Consider the following 10428-nt stretch of genomic DNA (forward strand, 5'->3'; position numbering starts at 1 on the left):
GGGGTTGCCACCTAACAGGAGGGGAAACTGGAGAGCAGGTGAGGCCAGTCCGCTGGGAGGTGTGCAGACTGGACGAGGCCTGCAGCGTGATGCAGTGTGGACTTTGGAAGCAGGAACCTGAGCTGAGAAGGGTGACTCGGTCCCAGCATCTCGCTGGGCAGGGGCTATCGGAGGGACGGTTCACCAAGAGAGGTCTCAGTGCACAGTGGGCGGTGGGCGGGACGCTGGGGACAGGCTTCAAGTCCTCAGGTCTCAGGGGGGGTTCCTGAGTAGGTCGGGGGTTCCAGAAGCTTACAAACCCCTCTTCAGGCTTCTTCTCAGACACTGTGGGACGCCGGCACATGGCCCTACCCCACGGAAGTCACCCAGCTTGGGAAAGCCTCCAGACAAGAAGCTCACACATTCCTCTGGTTTGGGGCTAGAGATATCCTCCCACCCACAGGGCTGGAGGGGGGCGGGGGACTGCTTTGTCAGGCTGGGATGGGGGCCAGCCAAGCCCCGGGACACGCCGTCCCCTGGCCTGGCCTGGCCTGGCCTCCTGGAGCAGGGCCCGTGCTGGCAATGGCGTCTGAGCCTGTGTTCCAGGCGAGGCTGGGACAGTGTCCTCAGGACACAGCTGTGCCCAGCTGTTTCCCGAATGACATCGTCCAGAAAGTCCAGCCTCTCCCCAGCAGCTCTGCTGACCAAGGGACACAGGTGTCGGGGCCCTTTTGGGGACCTATGACCTTTGGGGTAACAGGACAGAGGCCAAGACCTGCCTGGCTTGCAGAGTTTCGGGAAAACTGTTGACTTCCTGAGGGCTCCCAGGTACACTCGGGGGCTCAGAAGTATTGTCCACGGCCCAGCCCAGGGATGCCCTTTGCTCACGCTTGTAAAGTTAGGGGAGGCCCTGTCTTCCAATGGAAGAGCTCATAACTCCCTCGTCATGGCCATCAGGGTCCCCCACAGAGAAATGCCAGCAGCCTTAGAAGAGTGGTCGCAACCTTGAGGTCCAGCCGGAATGGCCAACGTGGGCACTGGTCCCTCCTGGAATGCAGAACGTCTGACCGCCGCCGTTGGCCTCTGCAGAGGAGGGATCTGCAAACGTCCTCCACTCACTGCTGCACCCACTCGCACTGGAATATAAGCTTCTGAGGGCAGTGATGTCACCCGTCTCCTTCCCTGCCATATGTCTGGTGCCCCAGCAGTGCCTGGCGTGTCGAGGAGGCTCAATGAATAGCTGGCGAATGAATAAATTCACCAATTACTAACTCATTTGTTGACGATGGCAGAGTTTGAGTGCACGGACCCTGGAGCCAGAGGGTCCTGGCTCCGAGGTTTGAGTCTGTGATTGACCGGCCCTTTATTTAACGTCCCTGTGCCTCAGTTTTCTCTCACGTATAAAATAAAGGCAAAAGATTTCCGTTCTTATTAGTATGAAAAGCCGCTACAAATTCGGGATAGACTAAAAGATGTCCATCTTGGATGCTATCTTCCGTTGGCTAGGGGGCGCAGAATCTTCGGGCCAGGATGGGGAAAGGGGGCGCCCCAGGGAGGAACGTGGCGCACCGAAGCTGGTTTTGCTTTGAGATGTAGGGGGATGAGGCCACCAAGCCACCTCTGGAACAAAAGCCTGCATGTATTGTTTGTGAAGCCAGGGAGCACCGCAACTGGGAGGCACAGACCTCCCGAGCAAAGCAAACTGCTGGCCCGGAGCAGAGTTTTATCAAGGGTGGCATCAGGCCCTCCCAGCGGGGAGTTCGGGGGCTGGACGGTCTTGAAATGAGGAAGTGTAGTCCCAGGAGTCTGGCTGCCGCTGATTGGCTGACCTCAGCAAGTTGTCTGCCGCTGATTGGCTGACCGCAGCCAAGTTGTCACCAGTTAGGTTGGGGTGGATTTGAAGCTGGTTCTGGTGTTAACTGGTTTTGATGGCCAAAGAGCAACGTGTCCTCTCTTTTTGAATTTTTTAAAGGTTTATTTATTTTTGAGAGAGAGCGTGTGTGTGTACATGCACGAGTGGGGGAGGGGCAGAGAGAGAGGGAGACACAGAATCCGAAGGAGCTCCAGGCTCCGAGCTGTCAGCACAGAGCCCCATGGGGGGCTCGGACTCATCAGCCGTGAGATCACGGCCTGAGTTGACGTCAGACGCTTAATTGACTGAGCCACCCAGACGCACCTGTCCTCTCTTTTTGAATACGGGGACTTGAAACTTTTCTGTTCTCATAGGTGGATTGGAGCATCGTATTTTGGCTCCCTTTGGGGCTAGGGACAGAAGACGAAGCCCCGAGCCTGGCCATGCTGGGGGTGAAACAGAAGACCACCTCCATGAATAGGGGACTCCCAAGTCCCCCCTCGCTGTAAGGGAAACTAGAAAAATCCATCTGTTCTTTAGGTGTCGCATCGACAGTGCTTATCTCAAGCCCTGGTGCCGAGGCCGAGGAGGAAAAATGCTCTGGGAACCCATAATTACAAGCTGGCCCCATGTGTGTGCAACCTGAATTCACATCCCCTCAAGTATCCCCCCAACCTCAAACAAGGGATTTGCGGTTAAAGGGCTCTGAGGCTGGGAGAGCCCTAGGTGTGCAGGAGAAGCAAAGGCAAGCACTTTCCAAAGGAAGCTGCTTTTCTGTCAGGCCTGTGGGAATTTCCACAAAGTTCCACAGCAAATGAGCAGTTCAGAGTCAACATTCACTAAAAAATGAATGGTGCCCATTCATGGTGCCCAAGGAAACAAGGCACCATGAGCAAAAGCTGGCAGAAACAATGGACGGTAGAATCAGATCAGAAAAAAAAAATCAGATATTAGGAATAGCAGACCTAAAACACGAAACAAACATGTTTTATAGAAGAAATGAAGAGGGCTTGAACACATTAATAAAGAATAAGCATTCTCCTAAAAGTAAAACAAAGAACAAAACAGAACAAAACATGGTACTTGAAATTAAAAACCAGAGGATGTGGGGCGCCTGGGTGGCTCAGTCGGTTAAGCGTCCGACTTCGGCTCAGGTCATGATCTCACGGTCCGTGGGTTCGAGCCCCGCGTCGGGCTCTGTGCTGACAGCTCAGAGCCTGGAGCCCGTTTCAGATTCTGTGTCTCCCTCCCTCTCTGCCCCTCCCCTGTTCATGCTCTGTCTCTCTCTGTCTCAAAAATAAATAAACGTTAAAAAAATTAAAAAAACAAAAAACAAAAAACCAGAGGATGGTTTGAACATAATCAAAGAGGGAATTACTGAACTGGAAGATCAGGCAAAGGAGGTTAGGAAAACTGTACTCCTGAGAAAGTAAAGACCTGGGACACGTGAAACAGCGTGGAAAATAAAGTGAGCAGGTACACGGGTCACCAAGTGGGGTTTCGACCATTGAGGAGAGATAGAATAGGGACAGGGCTGCATTCGAAGAGAATTAAGGCGGGAACTGTTTCAGATCTAATGAAAGACAGCCACCTACAAATATAAGAAGCCCCATGTATTGCAAGCAAGACGAGTAGAAAAGGGGTCCACACCTCATCACTTCAGAGGAAAATGCTGAACACCCAAGAGCAGAGAAGGCTTGAGAATTAGTTGGAGAGAAAGTATAGATTATCTTTTCAGGAGCTTACCCTTCAGCAGCAACAGGGAGCTCTAAAAAAAAAAAAAATAATAATAATAATAATGTCAAAACACAGACAGCAAATGACTGTCAAGCTAGAAGTCAATGTTAGGGAAAAGGGGCCAAAATCAAGGCAAAGAAACATCAAGAAACTGTCCCACGGATGACGTGTACTTGAGGAAGTTCTAAAGGACATATCTGAGGCGGAAAAACAATGACCCAAGGCTGGAGGGCGGTGGGGAGGGGAGCATCAGAAGGGAAGACAGTCAAAGGGAAGGCTGTGTAGGTGGGCAGATTGGAACATATCAAGAGGATAGCAATGTCGTGTGGGCTTTGAATGAAGACAGGGCAGAAATACAAGGTAATATGGCCTTTAAGTCAGGAGGGGAGAAACTGGAAAGAAGGGGTTCTAAAGTCCTGTGAGGCTCAAGAGGTAGATAAAAGGATTCGGTTCGGCTAGAAATGAAAAGTTTGTGCAAATACTGGGCCAGGGAAAGTTGGAAAAGACTCTATTTGTACCAGAAAAAAATATACTTTGTCAGAAAGAACCACCAGACCCAGTCCATTGCTTAACGATTTTTTAAAAAGCTTGATTTATTGGAAGACATAACTGTTCTTACCTTGAGTGCCCCTACTAACAAAAACCTCAAGATGTAGAAAGCAAAATTGGGCAGAGCTACAAAAAATAGCCAACTCACCGTTTGAGTGGAAGATTTGTTTTTTGTTTTTGTTTTCTAAAGTTTATTTTTGAGAGGGGGGAGGGGCAGAGAGAGAGGGAGACACAGAATCCGAAGCAGGCTCCAGGCTCCGAGCTGTCAGCACAGGGCCCGACGCGGGGCTCGAACTCGCCAACTGTGAGATCACGACCTGAGCCGAAATCAAGAGTCGGATGCTTCACGGATTGAGCCACCCACGTGCCATGTCTTTTTAATTTTCTTAATGATGGCTTCTCGGGAACCAAAGTTTTAAATTTTGATACAATCCAGCTTACTAATTTTTGTCTTTGATGGCTCACTCTTGTGCCGTCCTTCCGAAGGACGTTTGCCTACCCGAAGGTCACGAGGATTTTCTCTTGTGCTTTCCGCTGGAAGCTTTCGGGGTTTTTTGAGTGAATTTGGGGGTGTGGTGCGAGGAACGGGTTGAGGTTCGTCTCGTTGGTGCCAGCACCCATTGTTTTAAAGGCTGGCTGTTCCTGGGGCGCCTGGGGGGCTCAGTCGGTGAAGCGTCTGACTTCGGCTCAGGTCATGATCCCACGGTTCGTGAGTTCGAGCCCCGCATCGGGCTCTGTGCTGACAGCTCACAGCCTCCCGGGGATTGTCTCTCTTTCCCTCTCTCTCTGCCCTCCCCCACTTACTCTCTCTCTCTCTCCCTGTCTCTAAAAAATAAATAAACGTTTTTTAAAAGAAGCTGTTTTTTCCTGAGTGGGAGGTTTTGTCACCTCCCTCTCCGTGACTGACGGCATCTACTTAGTAAGCCAATGAGCTCAACTTGCTGGACCTCCTACAGGAAGCGGACGGTAAACACCTTCGGCCAGTTACAAAAACCGACCACACGCCGGGGCATAAAGCCAGTCTTTGCCCATTTTTTACACACGGGTGTCTCACAGAGTGACCTCAGGACCAGGGGTCAGTAATAGCTTGAAAATTAGGAAAGAAGGCGTCGTAAGGAGTCCAAAACGAGGACAGTCATGGTGCCTGTCTCAGAGGGCGGTGGAGAGGCCCGAGTCAGGACATGCAAAGCAGGGCACCCAAGTGTCCGGAAGGCGCCGTGCACGCCGGCGGCTGGCCCTTTTTTCCTACTTAAAAAATATTTAAGGTTTATTTATTTATTTTTGAGAGAGAGAGAGAGAGAGAGGACCCCAACCATGCAGGCTCTGAGCACAGAGCCCGATGCAGGCCTCAGACTCACGGACCACAAGACCACGACCTGAGCCAAAATCAAGAGTCGGACGCTTAATCAACCGAGCCCCCCAGGCGCCCCGGGTGGTTGGCCTTTTATTCCCTCTGCCCCCTGCCCGTCAGGCTCCGTTGCTGACTCACGAACCGGTTTACGTCCTGGTGCTGCCTGCCTGGCCGGTCATGCACCAGGCTTGGTGGGGGAGCTCCCTGAGTTCCCGGTCAGCAAGAATGACACCAATGCCTCGCCGGTCACGTTTCCTGCGTGCTCACGGAAGGACGCGGTGCCCAGTGGCTTGGGTGGTCCACAGCGCGGTGCCATATTGTGCCATCGCACAGCAGGACGAGGGGGGCCGTGAGGGGCAGCGGACAGGACACAGAGCTAGGAAGCCCCACCGCAAACAGGGTCGAGTCCCAGCTCGGTCGGTGTGAGATCTCAGGTCCCCTGACGCTTCACTGATCCCCAGTTTTCCAACCTGTGCAATGGGGACAGCCGTGGTGGCCGGGATGGATCAGGATGAGGAAGCGATCCCAGGTTCGAGAGCCCCTGCTCGGCTCTAAAGTCCGTCATGGGGGCCGATCACACGATTCGTAGGACGTGGGCATCGTGGGGCCCCATACGGAAGGGCGAGCGTTGGCAGGAAGCAGGATCAGCTGGCCTCTGAGGTTGTCTCTTGAGTTGACATCTTGGGTTCTGCCATTCTGGGATTTCTGGAGCCCGCTGGAGGCCCCAGGCCACGGACCGCCCCGCCGCCCGGCCCCTCCCCTTCCAGTCCCAGAAGTCAGGGCTGTTGGTCTGAGGCAGGCGGCTTCCCGGAGCCCAAGCTGATAAGGCCTGCTGCTCCGAGGCCCGCTACCTCGGGCAGGGGGCCGGGGTCTCTGCAAACATCTTCCAGATGTGGCCGCAGCTACTCGATAGCCTGGCTCTGGCTGGGGCCCGCGGCCAGCAGACTCCTGTCAGCCGAGCTATTAGGAAAACAAACCCCAACGAAGGCACCAGGGGCCCGGCTTCTCGGAAGGGAGAGAGGGCGACCGGCCTGGTCATGTAGCTCTAGGCACTTGCTGGCCCCTTCCTTCTCTGCGGCCTCCAGGCCGGACAGCCCAGCCTGCCCAGCCGGCCCTGAACTTGGGGTGGTCACGGCCATCGCTGGCTGCCTCCTGGGTGGGGAGTCTCAGTGACCCCTGCCCAGGGCTCCCCGGATCCTCCTCCAAAGCGCCCGCGGGTGGTGATGCGGACCTCGTGATCCCGCTCACCCCAGCCCGGATGGCGGCTTGACCCCATGGTGCCGGCTTGCCATCAGAGTGAGGGTCCCGTGTGCCTCTGCCAGCCTTCCTGAGCGGGACAGGTTTTCGGCAGCCTGGGGGAGGGGGTGGTGGCTGTGGGGGAGGTGCCAACACGGCCACTGTGTCACTGGACGGCCCCAGCAGGATAAGCAAGGGTCTCTGCTTCTGGAGACGTTGGGGGCCGAGGGTCATCCAGGGACCCACGGCCCGAGGCTCCAGAGCCGTTTCCCACACTCGGCCCTGCCATCGTGGTCCTGGTGTGCAGGTCAGCAAGGGGTCAAGGCCGAGGCTTCTCAGGCTACCGACTAGCCCTTTATCAAGTGTGGGCTCTCCAAGGGGCCAGGAGTCTGCCCTCACCAAGACACGGAAACGCCCACCCATTTGTTGGCAAATATTGGTTAAGTGTGCGTGGAGAGTCACCCACGTCCACCTACGTTCCGCTATGGCAGCAACGGCCTCCCGGCCCCGGGGCACCCGGCCCGCGCTCCGTCCGCCCGGCCCCCGCCGCTAGCTCTCGCGGCCACAACGGCCCCCGCGGTGCCCAGACAGACCCCGCTGACCTTCCACCCTCTCCCTGGGCCACCGCTCCCTTCTCCTTAGGTCTGCGAAAGGCACACGTTCTGCAGGGTCTGTCCCGACCCCCACCCCCTCGCTCACCTCTGTCTGCTTGTGCGAGGTGGGGAGGCAGAGCCCGGGCGTGGCTGGCTCCCCGCGAAGCCCCGAGGCTGGGAAAGCTGCTTGGCAAATGTGACTGGCCGGGAAGGGGGTGATGTTAAAGTGAGGCATCGGGGCGAGACGGAAACCCCAGAGCGGCACTGGCGACGAGGCACAGAGGCGTGGGCCGTCCAGCAGCCCTTTCTCGAGCAAGGCCGCACCCCGAGGCCAGCACACGCCTGCCTCTGAAGTCCTGTTCCTGTGCTGGGTTGACCGCAGCCCTCCCCCCTCCCCCGCCCACCGCAGCTCCCAGGGAGGGCGGGAGAGCCCAGGGCGGCCTCCTCCTCCCTCCACCTTTGGACCTTGAGCACGCCGGGCCAGACCCGTCTATGTCCCTCTCATCCTGGATCCCATGCCGGCGACAGAAGCCGGGACGGTCCAGCCGGGCAGATCCTTCTCTCCAGCCGGGCAGCAGCGGTTCTCTGGGAAGGACGCAGGGGGTCCGGGGAGGCCCAGGGCCTAGAGGACGGTCAGACTCAGAACCGTGGACCGGTGAAGCCGTCACAGACGAGTCTCAAGAGCCAGGCATCTGCAGGCTCACACGGTTCAGTCCGCTTTGCTTTTCTAGCTTCCGTCTCAAACCCGCCTCTTCCAGGCAGCCTTCCTCGCTTACTTCCTTGATCCATAATTCTTAATCCATAATAAACATTTGGTTTGAAGCATTTCATTTTCTTGCCACTTGGTGCCACATCTGGGGTGCGTGTCCCCCGACTGTAAGGGTCCCTCTACTCGATTGCCTGCTACCCTCTTGCTTGCCCAAGACTACGGATCAGGAAAACAAGGCCAGTTGTTTAGACGCCATTTAAACAATACCGTGCTAAGCGCTTTGTTTTCAATTACCTCATTTAATCTTGGCAACGCCCAGGTGAGGCAGGCGCCTTACGAAGGCGGAAACTGAGGCCTAGAGGACCAGCAGGGTGCAGGGGGCTTGCCCGAGGTCCCAGAGGGAGATGGAGCCCACGCCTGTTTCCTCACCTCCACACCGGACCTCCCGACACACACTCCTGCTTCCTCTTCCTGCCTTGCTTTCTTTCCCAAGACCAGGGCAGCCAGCATCTGACTCAGTTCACCCCCTCCGGCCTGAGTGCGGCAGCGGGCGAGGCTGCCGTCCCCGGTCAGAGGTGAGGAAACCTGCTGCAGAGGTAGGACCACACGGGCCCCAGGGCACCGAGCTGTGAGGGATCCCCGGGGGGGCACCCAGCGAGCTCTGGCCACCGGCTAACCGGCCAGCCGGGTCCCCCCGCCCCCGCCCCCACGGCCTTCCTGCCGACTCTGCAGAATTGGCCTTGCCCGCATACCTGGCCCTCCTCCCTGCGGGTCCTCGGCCAAGACCCTGCGGCTGAGCCCAGGGCGAATTCCTGCGCAGCTGCCGCTTTCCCCGCTTTCCCTAACTACAATCGCAGCCCGCCAGCCGGCAGGGATGAGGCAGACGGGGAGCTGTAAAGCCTTTTTAAAAGGGGCAATAAAAGTTTTGGGTTTCAGATGGTCTTACTGAAGAAGAGAATAACAGAGACAGGAAATGTCGGTAGCAGGCAAAGGCCACGGGCACACAGACTGCCCTCAGACCAAAACACCTCCTTCTGAGCAAACAGAGGCCGCTGGCTCCCCGGGCGGACCCCGCCCCAGCTCCAGGGAGGCGGAGGGGCCCCTACGATAGACTGTTTTGTCTGCGTGGTTGTAAGTGTTTATAATACTTCTGCGTTTGCCTTTTGCCGCTGGGGGTGTGTGGCTCCCCCTGCAGCCGAGCTCTGTGTGTGTGCACGTAAGTGTGCACGGGCGTGTGCGTGTGCATGCGTGTGCACGTGCGTGTGCGTGTGTGCGCGCGCGCGTGTGCCTGGGTCGGGGGCGCCGGTGCTCAAGCGGGGGCACTGCTCCGTGCCCCTTGCCCTGCGGGGTCTGGAGGCCGCGTCCAGGCGCAGGGAGGCCTTTGCGCACTCCCAGCCCCCAGGGTGCAGGGAGGATGCGGCGAGCCGAGAGGGCGCGTCCTGGGCGCTGCAGCCCCTCGGCCCGCGGCACGTGCTTTCACTCAGGACCCCCAAACCTGCACGTCCAGGGAGCTGTCCCGTTCCTTCGGTTTCTGGCAGACGCGCCGTCCCGTGCGGTAGGCGCCGGCCGCGGCCGCGGGGATAGGACAGAGAGCTGCATCGGATTTGAATCTCAGATGAGCGGCGACTCTTGTCTTCCTGTAAGTGCGTCTCATGTAAATAGGTCCCAAATACCGCGTGAGACACACGTAGGCGAAATCATCGTTTTTTTGTTTATCTGAAATTCATGTGTAACCGGGTGTCCTGTATTTTATCTGCAACCCTCCACACGTGGCTTCTTACATTTAGATTAATCAGCTCCTCCGTGGCACCAGCCACAGTTCAAATGCCCTGCGGCCATGGGTGTGACGGGCAGTTGGCGTGGGGGTGGTCTCCTCATCTCCATCATTTAAAGTTTTTGTTTTTAATGTTTACTTAGTTTTGAGAGAGAGGGAGAGAGAGAGAGAGCATGAGTGGGGGGGGGGTGTTAGAGAGAGAGGGAGACACAGAATCCGAGGCAGGCTCCAGGCTCCGAGCTGTCGGCACCGAGCCCGACGCGGGGCTCGAACCCACGAACTGCGAGATCATGACCTGACCCGAGGTTGGACGCTAGTGGACTGAGCCCCCCGGGCGCCCCCGCCTCGCCTCCATCATTAAAGCAAGTTCTACTGCACGGGCTGCTCTGGGGCTGCCATCATCTCGGGCTCGGCTTCCAGGCACACGCTGGAGTCGGGACCCAGGCTTCCCTCATCAGGTCTGGCTGGAGGTGAGTCCCATCCAGAGCCCCAGGGGGCCTGGGGGGGAGCCCGCGGAGGTCCCTCCTGGCACCGGGTGCTATGACTGCTGGATTCTAGGGCACGAAGGCCCCGGGCTCGAGGACACTGGGACTCAGAGGTGTTTGGTCTGAAGGCCATGAGACTTCTTTTCTTCCTTGTTAGTCTCGA

This window comes from Puma concolor, chromosome D4 (genome assembly GCF_028749965.1).
Source record: "Puma concolor isolate L17-30 chromosome D4, mPumCon1.1.hap2, whole genome shotgun sequence".
Classification (NCBI taxonomy): Eukaryota; Metazoa; Chordata; class Mammalia; order Carnivora; family Felidae; genus Puma; species Puma concolor.